General features: G+C 58.7%; 1 protein-coding gene across 1 annotated transcript in view; it reads left to right on the plus strand.

Annotated features, from left to right (window-relative positions):
* SORCS2 (sortilin related VPS10 domain containing receptor 2) overlaps positions 1-20865 on the plus strand; it is a 458467-nt gene that overhangs the window by 236726 nt on the left and 200876 nt on the right. The window lies entirely within an intron of this gene.

Below are 20865 nucleotides of genomic sequence, written 5' to 3' on the forward strand. Positions count from 1 at the left end.
GCCTCCCTGGAACTGGTCGTGGGATGGGGCTTCTTCAGGTCTGCCGTTAACATCCCACTGGGAGGCTCCCACCCTCTGGATTTGATGGGGGGGGGCAGATTAACTGAACAAATCTCCATCAGCTCAGACCGTGAAGAGGAAAGCACCCCTGAGTGGGGCCAGCGTGTTAATGAGAAAAACAATCCTTAGCCCTTGAGACAAGTGTTGTCGGTTGTGTATTTTATTTTGTTGGTTCCTTGAACAAAACTGGCACAAGCCCCCGGCGTGTGCAGTTTGGTAAGCTAGATGCGGTAGAATTTGCTGGACTAAGACCTTTAGTGCCAGCCAGCCTTCATTCTGGGCTTTGATGATTAATTTTTTGATATTGAAGTATCAAAACTGGGAACTCATTAGGAATGTGAGTGCTACTCAAACTTGAAACCCTCCCAGAGCACGTCCCGCCAACGACACGTCAGCAAACAGGCGTTCGCGAAGTCGAACGTGAGGGATGGGTCAGCGGTCTACGGTCTGGGGTGACTGCCACGTGCTGGAGGTGCTGAGATGCAAAGGACAGCGTGTGTCCCCACGTGGCCCAGAGGCCAGGGGGTGACCCAGATACGGACAGGGACCACATGTGCCACGCAGGATGGATGTGTCAGGGAGGTATGTGGAGGAGAGCCTGTCTCAGCCCGACATGGCTCCAGAAAATGGCCAACTCTTGGGGTCAGGTAGGGCTGGAGTGACAGGTGCTCCAGGCAGAGGCAGCAGCAGGTGCGAGGATTCAGAGGCAGGATGCCATGGAGCCTTCTAGAAGCTTAGTAGGTAGAAGTCGAAGGGTCATAGGATAGAGATCCTGTGGGATGAGACTGGAAACCCAAGGTGGGATCAGGCCACAAAGGGTCCTGAATGTCCACACACATGTGCATACCCACACACTCACACTGACCCTCCTCATTGATGCTGGGGCTGTGGTTCAGGGTCTGGCCTGGGCGTTTGGAAAACAGCTTGACCATAACTCTTCTCACACCATCGGACAGCAGGTCAGGCAAGGGCCTGGCATCTGATAGCCCTCATGGGAAGGACACACCAGATCCCTGGCCTGGGAGCCACCACCATCTCGGTGTCCTTGTCCTTCCCTCAGGCAGGTCTGACAGAGAACCCCAGTCTGTGGCTGTCTGTGAGTGTGAACCAGGTCCTGCAGAAGGGCCCGTGGCCTACGCCAGTAGGAGGGCAGGTAGGGGCTGGGGGCACGCTCTGATGAACGTCCAACAGTCCTGTGGGGGTGTCAGCCAGGGCTCTTCGGAGGAGCCAGACCAGCAGGAGGCAGGCAGTGTAGACAGAGGAGTAGACACAGATCAATAGATTTGTTTTAGGGTCTCGGCCTGTGCAACTGTGGCGTTAGCGGGTCAGAATCGGGAGGGCAGTCCTGGGCTAGACGCTCAGGCAGCGGGGGTGCTTATGGTCCCGAGGCAGAAGTTCTTCTCTGGGAAACTTCACCTTTTGCCCTTCAGGCCTGTGGTGGATTGGCTGAGGTCCTCCCCTCCCGTGATGGAGGGTCGCCTCCCACGCTCAACGTCAGCTGATCGTAGACGGGGCCACAGCTACCAGGCACCTTCGCAGCAAGGCCTGTGTGAGTGTTGGATCGAGTCCCTGGGGGGCTACGGCCAGGCTTAGTTGGCAGGACTGTCCCAGTGACCTGCCACCTTTCCCTGCCACCCAAGCAGTGGGACAGGGACCCGAAGGAAGAGTGAAGTGGAGAATGTCCCAGAGAAGCCGAAATGCTGGCTGGCAGCATGCAAGTCCCCGAGGCTGGCTTGTCCTGGGACCTGGCGTCTCTCCCTCCCTCTACTGCGCGGGTCCTCCCAGCGGGACTCCATCGAGCACCTACTCTGTGCTCTCGCAGTGCTTCCGTGTTCCCCTTGACCCTGGTCATGGTTTCACACCCTGTCCTGGTGTTAGCCTCTTGTCCTCTATCCATACCAGAAACTCAAATTCCTCAAAGAGCCCGCTCCGGAAGTCAGGGAAATGTACCACTAAGCTCTCTTGGTGCCCCAGAAAATTCCCTAAGATGTTGTGAAATTGTCCCTTTTGAGCCACCCGGTGCCCAGGGCCCAGCTGGGGGCATAGCTGGGGCTCTGACGCCCCTGCCCTGAGGTCTTGCCACCATCAGTGACCGTGACGGAGTGGAAATGACCGTCAGGGTCCCCTTTGGGCCCTGGGAGGGGTTCCAGCCAGGAGGGTCTTGAGCAAGATGGTGCTGACCGCCCACCAGTGCCAGGCCACAGACCCTGGTGTGAGGGCAGACAGTGAGGCCCTCTTGGCCCACTTTTCCTCAGTGACACCCACCAAGCCCTGTCTGTGCTGGGAAGTCAGGGAGGTCACCTGCTGAGAAGGTGCCAGAGGGAGTGGTCAGTGTGCCTGCATGGGCGCCGGGGAAGGGGCTGCTCTGCTTACAGGGTTAGAGGGTGGGAGACATGTGCCAGGACTGGTCACATCACGTGGGGGGCATTGGTACCACTGTACTGGCAGGCCCCGTTGGCACCTGGCCTCTGTGAGGAGGGCTCAGAAGTGGGTTGGCTTATTGTTTGATATCCTTGGGGGCTGGGTCTGACCTGCATCATGTTAGATAAAAAACACCCATCGCGGGGCGCCTGGGTGGCTCAGTCGTTAAGCGTCGGGGCGTGATCCCAGGATCCTGGGATTGAGCCCCACATTGGGCTCCCTGCTTTGCTGCGAGCCTGCTTCTTCCTCTCCCACTCCCCCTGCTTGTGTTCCCTCTCTCACTGGCTGTCTCTCTCTCTGTCAAATAAATAAATAAAATCTTAAAAAAACAAAAAAACCCCCACCCATCGCCTTTGCCGTGAATTGGATCATACAGCATTTGGGCGGGGTCAGTGGAGGGAGCAGCTGGCTAACTCCCACCAGGGGTGAGGCAGGTGCCGGGGGGGCGGTGGGCAGGGAGGCGCCCCCTACACCAGCGCTCTGCCCTGGGAAAGGCGTGCTGGACCCCAGCTGTGGGCTTTGGGCCTCATCTTCTCCTCCCACGGATGCTTTCCTGGAATCCTGGAGGTAGGCAGCTGATGCAGTGATCGTATCAGCTCATTTGAAACCAGCCCTGGGATAGCACAACTCCTGGTTATCGGTGAGGGCAGGAGCACGCAGAGCAATTTAATTTAGTTCAGACAATACTTTCAGAGGACCTACAGCGCCCCAGGGCCTGTTAGGTCTGAAAACCCTAACACGGACGTGAGACTTACCCTCTGCTCTCCAGGGGTTCCCAGTCTACTGAGGGGATGTCGAGAAATCGTGCAACATCGCCGTGCTTTATGGTAAACTGTAGACTGGACGAAAGAGCAATGGCTGTTGGCTGGCTGGGGAGCCTCAGAGAGGGCCACCAGGAGGAAGTGACATTTGAGAAGGGTTTTGGAGGATGTGTAGGAGTTTTCCAGGCCAACATGGAAGCTGTGGCCTTTGAAGACAGGAGAGAAAACGTGAGCAAGCACATGGAGGCTGGAAATGCGGGGCCAGTGGTTGTTGAGGCCTCTGGTGTGTTGTTTGGGCTGGCGGTGTGGCAGCCGCTAGTTGACTGAAGTCAGGAGAGATTTGTTACAGGAAGTCAGAGCTGCTCCTGAACCCGAGAGCACAAGGCCCTGGCGGATGAGCATAATGAAGTGGGGAACCGGGGAGCTTGGATGTCTGGGCTGGACCACTCCGTTCTCTCTCTCTCCCTCTCCCTTCCTGCTTCCCTTTGGGGAGTTAGCTCTTCTACACCCACAGGCGCCCCATCCAATATGGCAGCCTTGGACCATGAGTCCATAGCATGGTGTAGTTCAGCGTCCTGCTCAGCCAGCTTCTCCAGACCTGTTTCCGAGTTCCCGGGAAAGAGGATGTGATGAGCGAACCCAGGGTCAGTGCCTGGGCCTGGCCCTGAAGCTTCTGCGCCCTCCGCTGGAGCCCTCAGGAGGGGGAAGGGGCTGGGGAAGATCACTTACGTCTCTGCTGGGCTTCGGCATGAGTGTTAAGAGCTCTGAGCCTCAGTTTCTTTGCTGTGACGCCCAGGGAATAGGGACTTGGACCTCTGCCTGGGAGAAATGAAATATTCTGTTAGGCCCCCACCAGCAGGAAAGCACTTCAGCCCCCTGCAGTTTTGAGCCTGTTCTCTGGCCCTGTCCTCCTCATGGCTGCTGTCGCAGCAGGAATACAAGCACGGGGACTCCGGTGGGGATAGCCCAGCTTGGTCCCCCCACTGAGCTGGTCTTGGGGCAGCTTGCTAAGTCCCCAGGGCTGCTGGTGCATCTGGGAATGAGGTGTTAGCGGCCCTGCTGGCTTCACAGCGTTGCGAGAAAGGTCCTGTGGGAAAAAGGATTGAGAGGCGCCAGACATGTGGTAGGTCCTTGTCCACGTATATCCTGTTAATAAGTGGGTGATTGAGCGTGAAGACCTTTCTGGCCATGTTCTCAACTCAGGTAGACACGGAATAACTGGAGACCAAGCTGAAGTGGGTTTTCCCGCCTGGGTTCTTGGGGTCCGGGGGCTTCGAGATCATCTAACCCCGGATCCCCATTTGGGGGGGGGGCTACGGGAAGAGGGAGGGAAGCGCACTGAGCATGGGCCAGGTGCAGCCTGCGGTGGTCCATAGGCCTTCTCTTCTAAGGGGTGATGCCTGCCCCTGGGGTGACACCACCGAGTCCGCACGCTGTCTTGGAAAACTGAAGCCCGAAGACATGAAGCCATGTGTATTTAGTAACATCTCTGGAATCCCCAAACCCAGGCCGGTCCAGACCTACACGTGCTGTTTCCCGACTTAGCGTTTCAAGCGTTTAAGGGTTTTTATGTTTCTTTGCTTTCCCCCTGTGTCCTAGAAAACACAGAGCAGTAAAAACCAACACGCGCTGAGAGGTGTCTTAGCGTCCGTCCTCCCAGAGGCCTCCGCGACCTGCCTGCAAACCTGGCACAGTGCCCGTGGGCAGGTGGCTGTGCGTCTAACGTGTTCTCCGAGGGGGTCGATTGAGGTCCGTTGAGAACTGCACCCCTCTCTCCCCAGGAGGGGCCACTGCCTCTGCCATCTGGCTACACGTTTCCGTGTTTCTCCAGAACCGAAGTGACTGCCAGGCATCGGGTCTGTCTCCCTTGTATCCGGCGGAGCTCAGCGGGGGTGGCAGGATGGGGTGAAGGGGGTGCGTGTGGAGGAGGCTGTCGCAGGGGAGGTGAGCTTCAGCAGGATCTGTGGGCCAGCAGAGCATGGCCCCACGAGGATGTACGAGGCGTTGGCCGGAAAGTGCTGTGGGGCGTTACTGGAACCGTGCCCTCCTCACGGTCACTTCCTGCAGGGTTTCCCTCCACCTTCTTCCTCCTCCACTCGGAGCTTATTTAAAAGCAAAAGCAACACAGTCCGATATTTAAATGAGAGAATTCTGAGCTGGAAGGGACGTTACAGATTAAATGTCATTGGTGTCACCACCCAAGAGCTGCCTTCACCGCGCCCAGCCCCGCCTCGCGCTGGCGCTTCCCAGAGGCCAGAGTGTGCACACGTGTGTGTGTGAGTGTGTATACGTGTGCACGTGAGTATGTCACCTGCCACCCCTCCTGGAAGGGGAGCCCCTCCCAGAGTGCTGGGACCTGGCCGGCTTGTTTCCATCCGGGCGTTTGTTGAGTGACTGAGTGAGTGAGTGAGGAACAGCTCTGACCGTGGGTCTGACCTTCCTGTGGGCACAGACTCCTCTGACAGGCCTGTCAGAAACCTGTGCTCACCCCCACGGTGTTCATTCACACCCAGCACCCCCAGCACCCCTGAGGCTGCCTGCAGATCACCGTGGACGGGCTGTGTGCGGAGCGCCCGGGTCACCCCAGCCCAGAGACCGGAGGCTGCCCCCTCCGCTTCTCCGTCACCCCGGGGCCTGGCTTAGGATCGGTGGAGATGGCTTCATCCTCAGCAGGCTGGCCCTGCCGGCCTCCCCCACCGCCGGCCTCCGCCGCCCCGCACAAGGCCCGGCTGTCATGCCCTCCAGGGCGCCTGTGGCTGAAAGGTCCATCCCGGCCCATCCGAGGAGCCCCTGCCGACTTGGAGCCCTGTGTCCCTGTCCCTGGACACTTGCGCTCACACAGGTGAGCACAAACTGGGGGCTTCGAGGGGCCCGTTCCATCTCTCACTGTCTGGAGGCCACAAGTCTGAAATTGAGGTGCTGTCAGGCTGTGCTCCCTCCGGGGGCTCTGGAGGGGTTCCCGCCTCGCTTTTTCCAGCTTCCGGGGTTCCAGGCGCCCCTGGGCTTGGGGCCGTGTCCCTCTGCCATATCAGAGAAGGCTCTCCCATCGCACACCTTCTCTCCATGTCTGTCTGTGTCCCCTCTTCTGCGTCTTAGAAGGACACTTGTCATTATCAGGATTTGAGGCCCATGGATGACCCAGGGATGGTCCTGTCTGCAGACTCTTTCCTTACTGATGTCTGCAAAGCCCCTTTTCCCAAACAGTTAGCATCCGCAGGCTCTGGGGATCAGGATGTGGACATACCTTCCTGAGAGTCCCTATCTAACCCACGACAAACCCCAAAGGATGGGGCCCGGACAGCCTGCGATGTGCCCAGGACTCCCCCTGGGGAGCGGCAGAGCATGGTCCTGAGCCCGGGACCCCTGCCCCTGGTCGAGGCTCCCTGACGCATCACCTCCCACGTCGATGCCTGGGCGGTGCTTGTGGGCCACAGTCTAAACTGAGTGGAAAAACATGGCAACGAAGCTGCCTACGTTCTCTCTCACTGCCTGTGCCGGGGAGCCCAAGCTGTGTGCCGCGGTCCGCGCTCCCGCTGCCGGGATTACCCGCCTGCAGGGAGGCTGCCGCTACACTCACGAAGCCGTGAGGGGCCAGAGCTCAGAGCCACCCGGGTGGGGGCTCAGCTCCACCTCCCCCCGCCGCTGCCGGGCGTCTACTTCTCAATTAAGCCCCAGCGGCTATGGCACCGGGGTTCTGGCTGTGCGCTCTCTGCACCTTAATTAGGGGTCATGGCGAATGGTATTATTTCCCAGGCTTGCCGTGATTCTATTAAAATTTCTCTTTGTAGACTTCAGGCAAGGCCCGATTCCACCCACAGACAAAGGAGACAGAAATCCAGGGCAGAGCGGCTCTCTCATCAGCAAGCCATGCTTCCTTCTTGGGCTGCCTCTGGCCGCTTAGCGCGGAGACGGTCAGTAGCTTTGGCATTCAGAGTCCTTCAGCTCTTCTGGCACTTGGACTCTGTGCTCTGACATTAAGATGGTCCCAGCAGTACAGAGGGTGGTGATTAATTAGTAATGTCTGCCGCGGACTCCGGAGGGGGCGGAGGGGTCGTGTGCCGTCTGCTTGCCTTGCCCAGCTGAGTCCTTCAGGTCTGGCCAGCCGGGTTCGCTGTCCCCAAGGGTCACCCGCGGTGGTAGCCACGGCCATGCAGTCTCTGAGAGGGTTCCACCACTGGCAAAGGCAGGGACCTGAAGCGCGTCGGGGGGTCCTCACTGGGGCCTATGGCCAGCTTTAGCCTCGCAGTTTGAGAAACTGGGCTGGAAGAAGGAGCAGTGGTCCTCGTGTGTCCTGTTTTGTGACCTCACCCTGCCCCGTATGGTATAGAAGCCCCCACAGCAGACCCCCCCAACCCTACTCTGGTATAGACCTTGACTCCTGTAGACTGTCGACCCCATGTTCCTGGAAACCCCGTCCTTTACCCCGTGCTTTGCCAGACTTCCCTGACTTGGTCCCTACAGGGAGCCCAGGCGACTCACCAGGATGGGAATAGCTGCGTTGTCGACAGATTAGGAAACTGAGGCTCGGTGTGGAGAAGCCACCCAAAGTGGCCAAGCCGAGACATGGGCGCATGTGTCACCTGGCCACCAGACGGCAAAGTGTCAGTGCCCCGTTGTGCAGGAGCCTGATCTGAGGGGCACATACTTGCTTTGCCGTGAATGGCCACTGGCTTCCTTCACGTGTCCCTGCATTTCCTGTTTGTTCCTTCAGTAATTACTTAGCGCTTCCCGCCATCCAGGGCTGGGGGACCTCACGGATGGCAGTCTAGCTGGAGAGATGATGTGCACCACGTAATTGCACAGACACGCAGTGGGGTGGAGCCAGAGATGGTCTTTCTGGCCCCCCTCCAGCTCCTGGCCCCCCTGCCACCATCAGCGGGGAGGGGGCCTGGCGAGGGGCCTTGGGTCACCCCTGCACTCTCCTCCCCAAATGCCCGGCACCCTCTCACATGCGGCCATCCCCGAGCACCCTACATCGACTTCATAATTTCCAGCAGCCGAATCCCCCAGTGCCTTCTCGAAACCACGTCCCACTGCCGGTCTCGTGTTTGGAGCTTGTCCAGGGCCGGCCATTGCTGCTGTCCGGGCAGTGTTACGGGTTTCAAAGGTCTCACAAGTGGGTGAATCCTATCTCAAGACAGTGCCTTCCCCTTGGTGGTCAATAGTCCACACCATGGGTCTCCGGCCGCATGGACCCCGCGGGTGTTACCCTGTGGTCGACGTTGGTGTTTGGAATCATCACCAGCCGGTGCTCCAGGCCCACAAGGCAATGAGGAGTGTGTTATTTCAGGTGTGAAAATCCCATCTATGAATGAAAATTGAGGCCCTTGAATCAAAATAATGGCCCATAATTCAGGCGAACCCTCCATTTCTGCTCACAGAAGTGTTCTGGAAAACACCAATGTGTGCTCAAACCGCCGTCAAAAACCTTCTTCATCAGGAAACCACTTGTGAGCTAATGGTCCCTCATTCCAGGGTGCTCGAGTTCTGGGAAGTGCTGGCCACTGAGTGAGTGGATGGGACAGGCATCGTTGCGAGCGGCGTCGAGTGGAGGGAGCGGCCTGTGTTATGGGGTGGTGGTGGGGGACACTGGGGCTGTGAACCAGGCTTACAGTGAAGACCCCCCCCCCCGGGTCTGTAGGCGCCCTGGCAGCAGGAGAAGCGTGGCACAAGGCAGCAGGATGGGAGGGAGGTCGGAGGGAGCGTGCCGGCCAAGACCCCAAGGGCCACACCAGGCAGCAGGGGTGTGGAGGGAGGGGCCGTGACCCCAGGGGAGCAGCGGCCATGGTGGGGAAGTGCTGCTGACCTGCAGCGAGCTCTGTAGGAAGATCCAGGCACCTCCTGGCTGGCTTATGTATTCCCTTCTGGGCTCTTCTCTTGTTTCCCTTCCGACTGTGTGGGGACCCAGACTCTGCTCAGGGCCAGGTGGGACCCCAGGAGTGTGTCCTTCTGCCCGGCATGGCAGTGCCAGCCCCGTCTGGGGGGGAGGCTTCATGCAGCTCTCCCCGTGGGGCAGGTAGATCCCAGGGGGGCATGCAAGGAGGCCCCAGAGCTTGCCCATGGGAATGCTTCCCATGTTGGTCTTTTAAAGCAATCATGTTGGGGGCTCAGGGTTGCCACGGAAGAGGGGACCAGCCTCAAAGGCCACGATGGCTGGAAGAACCCAGCTCAGAGATTGCCTTTCCCTGCTGGAGGCGGGGGGATGACCAGCAGGGGCGAGGTCCGCAAACACACAGGCGAAGACAGCTCCACAGGCATCACCACGCTCAGGGCTTGACTGCTTCCATACCCCCTGGGCCCTGCCCTGGTCAGGATCCAGTGATGGGGACAGGTTGCTGGCCTTGCTCTCACCAGCATTCCAGCTGCTCACCCTGCCTCTTCAGTCCATCCTCACCATGCTCTGCTACTCTGGATGCTCTCGTTGGTTTTCCTTTGCCCTCCTGTGGCTATAAACCAAATCTTCTCCTGCAAACTCTAGCTGTTTCCTTTTTCTCTATCCCCTAATTCTGAGTTCTTCCCACTCTGAACCTCCTTGACATCCTCTGAGCACACAATGCTTGTTTTCCCTTCCAGGCTTTGGCACATGCTATTCCCTGTATCCTCTTACCTGAGTAAGCTGTACCCATGCTACAGTCCTTCATGTACATATCCCATCCTCCAGAGGCTATCTGTGGCTCTAGGTGGCCCCGAGGCTATGTTGGGGTGGGGCACCCTCACCTCTGCTCTCATGGCAGCTCTGCACGGAGTCACAGGGTTCCTGTGCCGTGGACCATCCCCAGGTCCCTAAGCAAGCACATCCCCCCTGAGAGCATGGGTAGCAGTTTTCATGCTGGTCTCCTGGATACCCAGGTGCTAGCACAGGGGATGGCATACAGTAGGTGCTCATTTCATGTTTGCTGATTGAATAAATGCAGAGGGACTGCCTTGATTAAGATCTGGCTTTGACTCCTCCTGATATTAACTGTGTGACCTTGGGCACATCACTTAACCTCTCTGAGCTTCCATGTTCTCATCTGTAAAAGGACGGCAGTGACAGTAACAGCTGGCATCTATCAAACGTTTATGAAGCCCACGGGCCACGCGCTCCTGTGAGCCCTTCCTCCCACCAGCGCATCCGCTCCTCACAAGCCCCGTTTCAGGCGGCACTATTGCTATTATCCTGTTTGTCCTTGAGGGCCGGGGTTCCTGCAGGTCAGCGGCCAGCTGGCTGGGGCCTCGCTCCGTTGCCGTGGGCAGGCCCAGAGCAGGGAGTGCCCGGGACTTCTGAGCGGGGTGCCGTGCTCTGGGCGACACGTGATAGGCGCCGGCTGGTCAGTTGGGTGAGAACAGCCCCGCGTGCCTGGCTTTGGGTCTGCCTCGCGGCCGGCAGAGGGAGCGGGGATTCCTACCTTGCTCCGGGACTCTTGGACTGGGCCAGGTTCGGCAAGCGGAGGTGAGACAGAGAGAGAGCCAGGCCCAGCAGTCTCGAAGTGGAGCTGGTGTGGACACGGCGGGGGCTTTTGGATGGAACGCCAGCCTCGGCACCGTGACCTTGCTGGCCCTGGATGACGCACCGGGCCGGGCGGAGACCGCTGGGACTCTGTCCCCCGGGCATACATCAATCAGACCCCCAGAGCTCTTGGGCCCAGCTTGGAGTAGAGGAGGCTGCGGCAGAGAGCAGTGGCGTGACCGTGTCTCACTTCCCTGAGACTCAGTCTGTCGTCTCTAGAATGGGCACAGTCACGGCTTGCTTGCACAGATGTTTACATGCCAGTGCAGACGTACAACACACAGCCTGGGTCGGTGCATGTTACGTCTTACCCCTTCACACAAACACATGGACCCTATACTCACTTCCACCCAAGTCCAGGATGGGGCTGGCAGTCAGCTGAGACCTGGGGGGAGGCGGGGTTCCAAGCACCATCAGCCTCTTATGACCTATTTCCTAGCGGGGCCGGCGTAGTGGGCCTGGGCCAGGTCTGGGGTGCTGTGGCCTCCTCCAGCATTCTCTGAGGCTGCCCGCTTCAGAGACCCTTTCCTCCATCCTGGTGCTGACCCCACTCCAGCTGTCGCTGGGAATGTGCTCACTGACCCTGGATGGCGCAGCATGGTGTTTGGAGGGCCCCAGACCCATGTTTAAGCCCTGCTGTAGCCCTGACCAGCTGGGGGCCTGGCTGGGCAAGTCACTGCCCCTCCTGGGACCTCAGAATCTTCATCGGTATACAGGAATGGTGAGGCTGGCCCTGCCTGTTTCATAGGAGAGGTGGTGTCTGTGGACACGTCCTGTGGATTGGAAAGAGGGGCCTGGTGACCCCAGTGATGCATCTACCTCTCCCGGGGCCTCCTACCTCTGGGACCCACAAAGGAAATACCAGTTTTAGAAGAATGGTGGATGCCACGGCCATAGCGTCACTGAGCCCGTCATCTGTGCTGCATGAGGTCATGTTTTAACCCTTGCGGAGCCAGGGAAGGGAACTCTCACATGCTGAGAACCTAGGGCATGCCGCACCCTGAAATGTCCCAGCCCTTCAGCCCCGACGCGGTCTCGTGAGTCCTTCAGGGGGAACTGAGGCTCAGAGAGGGCGGGTGCCTTGCCCAAGGCCCCACTGCTGGCTGGGGGCAGAAATGGGACTCAAGCCACACTGGGTCTGACTTGGGCGCTGGTGCTGGTCCCGGGACCCCGGGCTGCCCGCTCCGTTGGGCCTGTTAATGGTGGAAGACGGCCCACTTTCTTCAAGACTCCTGAGTGCAGTGAGCCAGCAGGCACAGCAGCTCGGCGTCCATAACTCACTGAGGAGAGAGGAGGCTGCCCTCCCTGAGCTGGGAGTGTGGAGAGCTGGGGCCCGCCGGGCCTCACAGCAGCCCACAGCAGTCCAGGAAGGCTCTCCCCTCACAGAAATCATACCGTCACGCGGGGCGAAGCCGACAGGCCTGAGCGGACAAGTGCAGAAAATGAGAGGCATGTGCTGGGGTGTCAGGAGGATGTGGCCGGCGGCAGGTGCGGGGCCTTTCAAACATCTCACTTACTCTATTCGAGGAAGGCCTGGGGCACATCTCTGCCCCCAACCAGCGGCCTGTCCTTTGGCAGCTCCCCATTTTCTCTGGGCCTCAGTTTCTTCATCCACTATGTGGGAACAGCTACTCTCACCCAGACGGTTGCTGTGAGGTCAAGGGCTCTGAACTGAGTGCTGCCCTGATTAGCGGGGCCTCCCAGGGAAAGCGTCTAGGTGAGGAGTGCTGAGCCCAGGGCGGGAGCACTCCGTGGGGCCCTGTCAGGGCTGACGGTGATGCGAGAGGTCAGGCCTTGTTCTTGAGAATCTGGGAGCCGAGGTTGTGGCTGTTGGCCGGCTGGAGGTGGGGGTGAGGGGTGGGGAGGACCTGACCAGGAGTATCTGATGTCACAGAGCGCCTTGGACCCACGTTCAGCCAGGACAAGAGCCGGGCTAGGGCCTAAGTTACTGAAGGGTCAGCGGTAGGTGGGTTGCCAGAAGGGTCTCTAGGAGGAGGGTGACCTTGAGCTGACCTTGAAAGAGGTGGAGGATGGGACTTGAGGCAGAGGAGAGGAGCATGGGCCAGCAAAGGGGGTTGGTTGGTACCCCTTGTAGGTCAGGGCTTTGTGACTTTCTGGGCACCCCCTTGTTTTCCCCACACTTATGTCTGTCTGTTCCTGTGTCCTTAGCACCAGCCCGGGACCTGGCAGCATCCGGTGAACATGGCCTGAGCGAGGGAGGAAAAGGGGACCCATGGGCAGAGGGAGGCATCAGGCCTGGCCACAGAGGGAGCGGACCCAGACTCCGAGGGGCTTGGGAGGTATAGTCAATGCCAAAGTTGTAGGGCTGAGTGGACGGGGGAGGGAATTTGGAACTTTCTGGAGAGTGTTCTGGAAAGTTCTTCTAGTGCCTTACCCTGTTCATTGCAGGAAGGAAGGGGGGGAGGCAGAAGCAATGGGACCCACTTTGTGCCAGCATCACTGCCCCTCTGTGTATGCTCACGCCACACCACAAAACCGTCCAGGACACTGCAGAGAATGTCTTCCCTGTTGCTCAGGTGAGAGACCTGGAGCCCAGAGAAGGAGACATTGGCCCAGGGGGCCGCCCAGGGAGCAAGGGAGTGAGGCTTCCCACCAGGGTCTGACTCTAAGGCCCCTTCCCATCACACCACCCGACCCCCGGAATTAGAATTTTCTGGAAATCTCCTGTGGCCCTCGACCCCTTCCCTGACCCCACACTCAGGGCAGCGAGCCAGTGGCACTCTGTACGGAGGCTATAAAATTAGCAACTTGAATTTAGTTGTCAGGAAATCAGTTGAGGGAAAAATGTATTTTCAAGGGATTAGTTTTCTTACAAACCAGCATGATAAAAATAAAGAAAAAGGCCAAGTTGTAGGACTCAAGGACGTTTTCTAAATTTGTAACAGGGATCCATTATTCATGGGCCACATTTGAAAAGGCTGCAGCTCCAGAAGGGAACTAGGATTGAGTGGAAAGGGCCCTGGATGGGAGGGGCCTTACCAGGGAGCCACCACTGGAATGCACCTGCTGATGGGGGGGGATGCACCTGCTGATCGGGGGAAATGGACATGCTGATCAGGGGGGACGCACCTGCTGATTGGGGGACACACCTGCTGATTGGGGGATGCACCTGCTGATTGGGGGATGCACCTGCTGGTCGGGGGAATGCACCTGCTGATCGGGGGGATGCACCTGCTGATCAGGGGTGGGAGCAAGGGCGTCCCGTGGTGGCGAGCACAACTCAGCTCCGTCAGGGAGGCCAGAGCTGCCTGTCCATGCGACGCAGGGCTGTGCAGTGTAGTTTATACAGGTGCCTGCATACAGTAGGAGGGCAAAACGAAACTGAGCTGGGGGACCTTATCATTATGTGTGGGTCCTAATTTACCCTAAACAGCAATGCTGTGAATGGATATTGGCCATTCTGCAGAAGAAGACACTGAGGGTCAGAGTGGTGGAGAGAAAAAGCAGCATCGCATGGCTGGTTTCAGTGGCTGAGACCTCAGGTTTGGGGAGTCCACACCCCACTGTCTTTCCTCACCCCGCTATCTCTGCCCTTTTCCTTTGGTCTCTTGGGGACAGTAAGGAATAGAGATAAAGGGCACTCCTGGAAGGCCCACTGTGTGCCTCTCACAGGCCTGAGCCCCATGAGGAGGGACCCATTCAGCCTTACCCTGGCCCGCTGGGGTTGCTTGTCAGATCAGGAGACGGAGGCTCTGGGAGGTCTGGGGACTGGCTTGGGCTCTGCAACTCATGAGCAGGGCTCCTCCCTTTGCCAGCTCCTGGCACCCCCGGGTGAAGGACAAAGCTGTCTTGATTCTGGGACCATTCCAACTCAGCACGACGGACCCCACTGAGATGCCTCGCCTGGCTGGGTCCCGGCCAAGACTCATAAAGTCCTATGTCCACAGACTCACACAGTTCAGATTTCTCCCTTCGTTATAATCTCTGCCGCATGCGAGAGCTAGCTCTGTGCTGGGCCCTCACTGAGGCGCTGTCACCCAAGGTGGCAGGTGCCTGCATGATCCCCTGGCACAGATGGGGAAATGAGGATCACAGGGTAAATGACTTGCCCTGTGTCACAACCTAGTGGGAGAGCCAGGTCCAAGACCCCAGCCCAGGTTCTTTCTAGAAAATTCATTGCCATGAAGTGCAGAAGCCAGAGGGCTGCCAGGCACTTTGTAAAAAAGGCAGGTGAATGCACGTAGGAGGAACAGTTTCAGGAGGCGATTTTCCACTATGGCTCATCTCCCGTGGTTTGACCCAGCTTCAGTTTGGGGCCCCTTTGCCCTCATTTCAAATGGCTGCACTTCTGGGGGGTGGGTGGATGTGTCTGGGATTGCAGAGATGAAGGGTGGGGGCTCCCTGCCGGCTCAGCGTGCCGACGTATGTGGGACCTGCCACCTCCCCGTGGACGCAGTGACCCAGGTCCTTACCTTGACTGATGTGTCACTGTGCACATCTCCACCCTGTGTCACTGTGATGGGAGGGCCCAGGTACTCTGTCCACTGCCGGGCTCTGTAGGTGGGTGCTGGGGACATACCGTATCTGCTTCCTGATAAAATTGGGAGCCACCGGGCAGAGATCCCACTGATTCCCTGCTTTTGGGAGATGCGTCCACCGCACAGACAGAGCTGCAGAGAACATGCTCCCTGGGTCCCACCTACTGGCCGCTGGGCTGGAGCCTTGCCTCGGGGGACTCGGTCCTGAATGGGAAGGCGGCCGGCTGCAAGTGCGGGCTGCCTGTCCAGTTGTTCTGGGCCTCATCCCCTCATGTCTAGAGGAGAAGAACAAACAGCTGAGCTCCAGGGTTGTTGCGGGCCGGAGATGCAGTGTCATGGACGGAATGTTACCAGGGCACAGTAGGGCCTGAGTTCGCATGGCGCTCCCGGCCTGGGTCAACACAAAGCAGCACATGTGATCAGACCCTGGTCCTGCCTCCGTGGCATTCTTGGAGTGCAGCACGGCTGCAGTGGGACGAGTGTCTGGGAGCGGGAGGCAGAGCCCTGTGAGTGCTGAGCAGGGACAGTGGGCGGCAGGGCTTGGACTGGTCCCCTCGCTCAGCCTGCACAGGGGCAGTAGGCAGTGCTGGGGATGGGCCTGAGAAGCCCCCCAGGCCCCAGCCTCCTGGCTTGCGGCGTGCTCTGTGTTACCTCTCGGGACCCCGCAGGGCGGAGCCACTCTGCCCGCAGCCAGGACTCTTCCTGACTGCTTCCCCGCGCCCTCCCTCCCTGCTTTTCCAGAGGCGCCTCCTGGGATCCCCTTGTGGGGAAACTTCCCATTCCCGCATCCGCTTCTGGGGACACTGCCTCAGACTCGTGGGGAGTACAGGCCGGGCTGGGGCATGAGGGTGGGACAGGGAGGGGCAAGCCCGGGGGATCCTGAGGAAGGACATCTGATCCACACAGGGTCCTTGCTTGTCTCAGCAGCTAACTCAGGGAAGACCCTGGCACTGGGGGGCAGTGATGGAGGGGAGGGGGTCCCTAGGGACGGGGCAGAACCCCAGTACCTCCCACATACCACCCAGGGCCTCTGTTTGAGGCTGGAGTGGAGGGTGCCACATGGCGGCCCAAGCGGAAGGAAACCCATGGCCAAACCTCAGGGCCCATCAGTCCCAACTCCTGCCCTGGGCCCGGGGCTTTGGTCTCGCCAGAACTCAGCCGGCTTAGCCAGCCCGGACCCTCCCTCCCCGCGGCACTCTGGAGGGGGCCCGGCCTCCTTCTCTGGGGCGCTGAGATTTGTGCCGCTGTGGGTGGGCCCTTCCCTCCGGACCACCTGCTGCGCAGGCTGGGGCTTCACGGGTACCACCTGATGTCACACGGTGTCACCAGCAGGGCTCCTGCACCCTGACCGTGGTCCCGCGCAGGCCCGACACGGCACACAGCACCTTCCCCGGCTCTGTCCTGGTTCCTTAGTTACTGTGCCCCTTCATCTTTACATCACTGTCTTTTGGGGGCATCAAAGCAGGGACACCTCCGTGATGATGTTATGGTCATTCATGTCGGTCTGGTTCCCTCCAAGTTGGCATCCCTGCCTGCTGGCGGAAGCGAGGCCGGGGCGCCCAAGGAGCGGGATTTGCGTGCCGCATGCTGCGTGCTGAGCAGGCTTCCTGGCGAAGGCGCTGGGCTGGCGCGAGGGGCCAGGCTGAGATCGAGCCTCCTGGGTTTCCTCCGCGCCAAGACTGCTCAGACTGGGCCCAGGGCAGCATTCTTCTCCACACCCCGGTGTCCCTGCCTACGCGGGGGACGGACGCCTTTCCACTGCTGGCTGTTTTGCTGGTCGTACTGTGTCTCTGTGCCATGGAGGAATCCGGACGTGTAGCTTCCCTTCTTCCTCTCTTCTAAAGTATGTCCCGACCAGGGAGATCCTCCCCCACTAAGACACAATGAAGTTTCCCAAATTAATTATGCACCTGACAGCAGGGTTGGTGATTTTCTTAATTTCCACTGTAATTACATTGCGGGAACAGTCACCCCTGCTCTCCCAGGAAGGAGGCGTGGGCTCCAGGAGGGAGCGCCGTGTCTGCGGAGCCGCACTCAAACTCCCAGTTGTGGACCCGAGATGGATGCTTGGTCCAAGTGCACTGAGCATGTCCTTGCTCCATCCCTTGTGGTCCCATCGAAACAAAGAATGTGTGCAGCTGGAACCGAAGGGCTTACCAGGGAAAATGTTTTAGGAGGTTGAAGCCAGGCCTCACGGGGCTCCGCACCACTGTCTGGGATTGACTTCTCCCAGGTGGGGAAGAAGAGTCCGCAGGCATGGTGGTCCCCGTGGGGCTGAAGATTCTGAACCCTGGGCTGGGATCTCTGTTCCTCACAGCGTTAGTTTGTGTGAATGCAGAGGAAGGCCATCGCAAGGTGGAGACGGGGTATTCAGGAGCGTGATCAGAAGGCCATTGCTGTTATGAAAAGGAGCTGCCGTGGACTCCGCCGGTCCATTTGCAGACACCGCGCCCAGGCAGGCCGTGTCGCTTCTCTTGTCCCGGCTCCCACAATCACTGTGTCCCTCCCCATGGCTGCCACTTACAGTCTATCTGTCTTCTGGCCTGTGACGCCTTCGGGACAAGGGGTACTCGTAGGGTGCAGAGAGTGGAAGCTCCATGCCAGGGCGTCAGGGCTGGGAGAGCTGCAGCCGGGGTTGAAAAGCGGCTCTCCTGCTCTCCGCTCCACGTGACCTTTGTGCTCGTCACCTGCTGGCGGGGAGACGGCAGCCGGCCTTTCCCTCCGAGGCGTGCCCGTGGACACGCATCACTAGAAGATTCACGTCTTCAGCCTCAGCCGTTGGGGGAGAAAAGAATATTCTAAAACCAGGAGGGTGTCAGGGACCCGTGGGCAGTGGGACCTGTGTAAATGGTAGCTCGTGGTTTTCGAGAACGCGGCTGCTCCTTCCTCTCTCAGTGCATTTATCGGACAGGTCTCACCCCATCCCACATGTTCAAATGAGACCGCCGCGCCGAGCGGTCCGGCAACAATAACAGGCCACCGTTTAGATCAGAGGCGCCTCTCCCTGCGAGCCCAGGCTCATCGGAGGGGTTGGGAGATCAAAAATAAGAACAGATTAAATATGTATTCTGTACCCGACATCTCTGTCATCTTTTCAGAAGCCCCGGTAGGAAAGTTCTTAATTTGTAGAGCAGGGAAAATCCAAACTCAGAAGAAGAAACCCCGCACACAGGACATCAGCCATATTCATGGCCCTGGGGTGCCGGGCTTTTTGCAGAGTGGTGAGATCACCTGCATGGAAACAAGGGAACTGGGTGTTTTGTACAAAATTTATTATCTCCTAGAAATACAAAATCGGCATTGACCTTGACTCAAATCTAGACTGCAGGTTCCTCAGCCCCAACCACGTGGAGATGAGAGGACCTAGAGATAGAGAGGGATAGACAGCTGGGGGCAGGGGTGCCGTGGAGGCAGGTGGACGTAGAGACAGCTGGGGGCAGGGGTGCCATGGAGGCAGGTGGACGTAGAGACAGCTGGGGGCAGGGGTGCCGTGGAGGTGGGTGGACGTAGAGACAGCTGGGAGCAGGGGTGCCGTGGAGGCAGGTGGACGTAGAGACAGCTGGGGGCAGGCATGCCGTGGAGGTGGGTGGACGTAGAGACAGCTGGGGGCAGGGGTGCCGTGGAGGTGGGTGGACGTAGAGACAGCTGGGGGCAGGGGTGCCGTGGAGGGGATGGACGGAGGGACAGCTGGGGGCAGGGGTGCTGTGGTGGTGGAAATGATGGTACAGGGGCAGATGTCCCTCCCTGAGCAATAGCAGGGGGAGGTGGGTAAGACTGAGACCCAGGGACAGGCACAGTTCAGACAGAGGTGGAGGCAGAGGGGCCAGAGATCCAGGCAGGAGGAACCACGTGTGCCCCAGTGGCCGGGCGCAGGCCCAGACCTGGGATGGATGGTCATACACAGTGTGTGGATCTAAGCAGACTGGCTTAGCCCCCTGGCCTGCTGGATACCATATTTTAGGATTTCTCATTTTAAATGTCACCAAGGACCACAGGCTGGAGGCCAGGTGTGAGCATCGGGGGACCTCCCTTTGCCAGCCCCTCCCTCTCTGACTCTGCTGTGTGACTTGTCCTCTGGCCATGGGCAGAGGGGGAGGAGCTGGCCCTGAACCCTCCCAGGCTGCACCCTGGGCCTTGCTAGGTGCTCTCCCTGCTCTCCACGTGCAGGGGTGGGAGGGGACGGCTGCGTTCCAGTGTACCTGTCATGGCGCGGCCTGAAGTCCGCCTGAAGCCCTGACAATCAGAGGGGTTGGCAATGCCACGTGGGGGCTTCGGGCTCCCGTTTGAGGCTCTTCCTACCGCAGGCGCCGTTGAAGTGGGTGCTCAGGTGTTCGCTCATCAACGTAGGTCAAACCCGAATGTCTCTGTGGGAAGAGCCCAGAGCATTTTCAGGTGGATTTGGCGCTCTGCTCAGTGCGTCTCCGGCTTCCCTGACTCGGCCAGGGCGCAGAGTGAAGGGGGGGATGTATTAGGTAGCCCCTGGGTGCAGGGTGTCCCACGAGCTCCTCTGATTCTGTTCCATAACTCTTAAGTACTGTTCATTTTAGAAACTAGGAAGCCAAACCCAGAGAGGCGAGGAAACTGCTGACATCATTCAGTTAATAAGTGGGGGTGCCTGGGGGCACGGTCGCTTGAGCATCCGACTCTGGGTTTCAGCTCAGGTCATGATCCTGGGGTCCTGAGATCGAGCCCCGTGTGGCGCTCCCTGCTCAGCGGGGAGTCTGCTTGAAGACTCTCTCCCTCTTCCCCTCCCCCTGCTCGCTCTCTCTCTCAAATAAATAAATATATCTTTAAAAAAATAAGTGGTGAGACACCTGGGTGGCTTACACGTCTGCCTTCTGCTCAGGTCATGATCTCAGGGTCCTGGGATCGAGCCCCATGTTGGGTTCCCTGCTCGCTCATCACTCATCGTGGAGTCTGCTTCTCCCTCTCCCTCTGCCCCCTCCTCCGTGCTCACACTCGTTCTCTCTCTCTTTCAAATAAATAAATAAAATCCTTAAAAAAAAATAAGTGGCTGGTGCTGGGATTTGAACCCGCATCCACCTGGCTCCTGGCCCCAGCAGAGCTGGTCCCTCATGCAGCAGGGTTCTGTCCTCGATAAGTGATCTCCTGTCACCGTCGTGGAATTCCTACTAAGTTTTGAACAAGGGGTCAGCATTTTCATTTTTCCCTGGGCCTTGAACCTGTGATGTTTCTGTCACGACTTGCCCCCTGCCTGCTCTGGTCTGGCTGGGGCCCGGCCGCCAGGGACGGTGAGAGGTGGGTGTGAGAAGGACGCTCGGGCTGTCTGATGGCTGTGGCTGTTTCTCCTGCAGACCTGTTGTGCTCAGCTCCTTCTTGAAGTGGAAAAATTCCACCCCAGAGACGATCCACGGCCTGAGCCCCATGCCCCTCACTTATAAAGCAAACAGGGTTTGAAAAGAAGTCTGGAGTAAAGGAGGGGATGCGAACCAGACTGTGAATCCCATGACAGGAACAGGACGAAATCAAATGTGCTGCGAAAGACTAATATCCTGGAGGGGAGGGGAGGGAAGGAGAGGGGAGAGGGATCGGTGATCGGGTTTCCTTTTGTGGAGATTTACTTAAAGATAAGGCATGACAGCCCCAGTGGGAAATGCTACTTTATTTTAAAGGA

Source organism: Ursus maritimus, unplaced genomic scaffold, assembly GCF_017311325.1.
Source record: "Ursus maritimus isolate PB19 unplaced genomic scaffold, ASM1731132v1 scaffold_8, whole genome shotgun sequence".
Taxonomy (NCBI): Eukaryota; Metazoa; Chordata; class Mammalia; order Carnivora; family Ursidae; genus Ursus; species Ursus maritimus.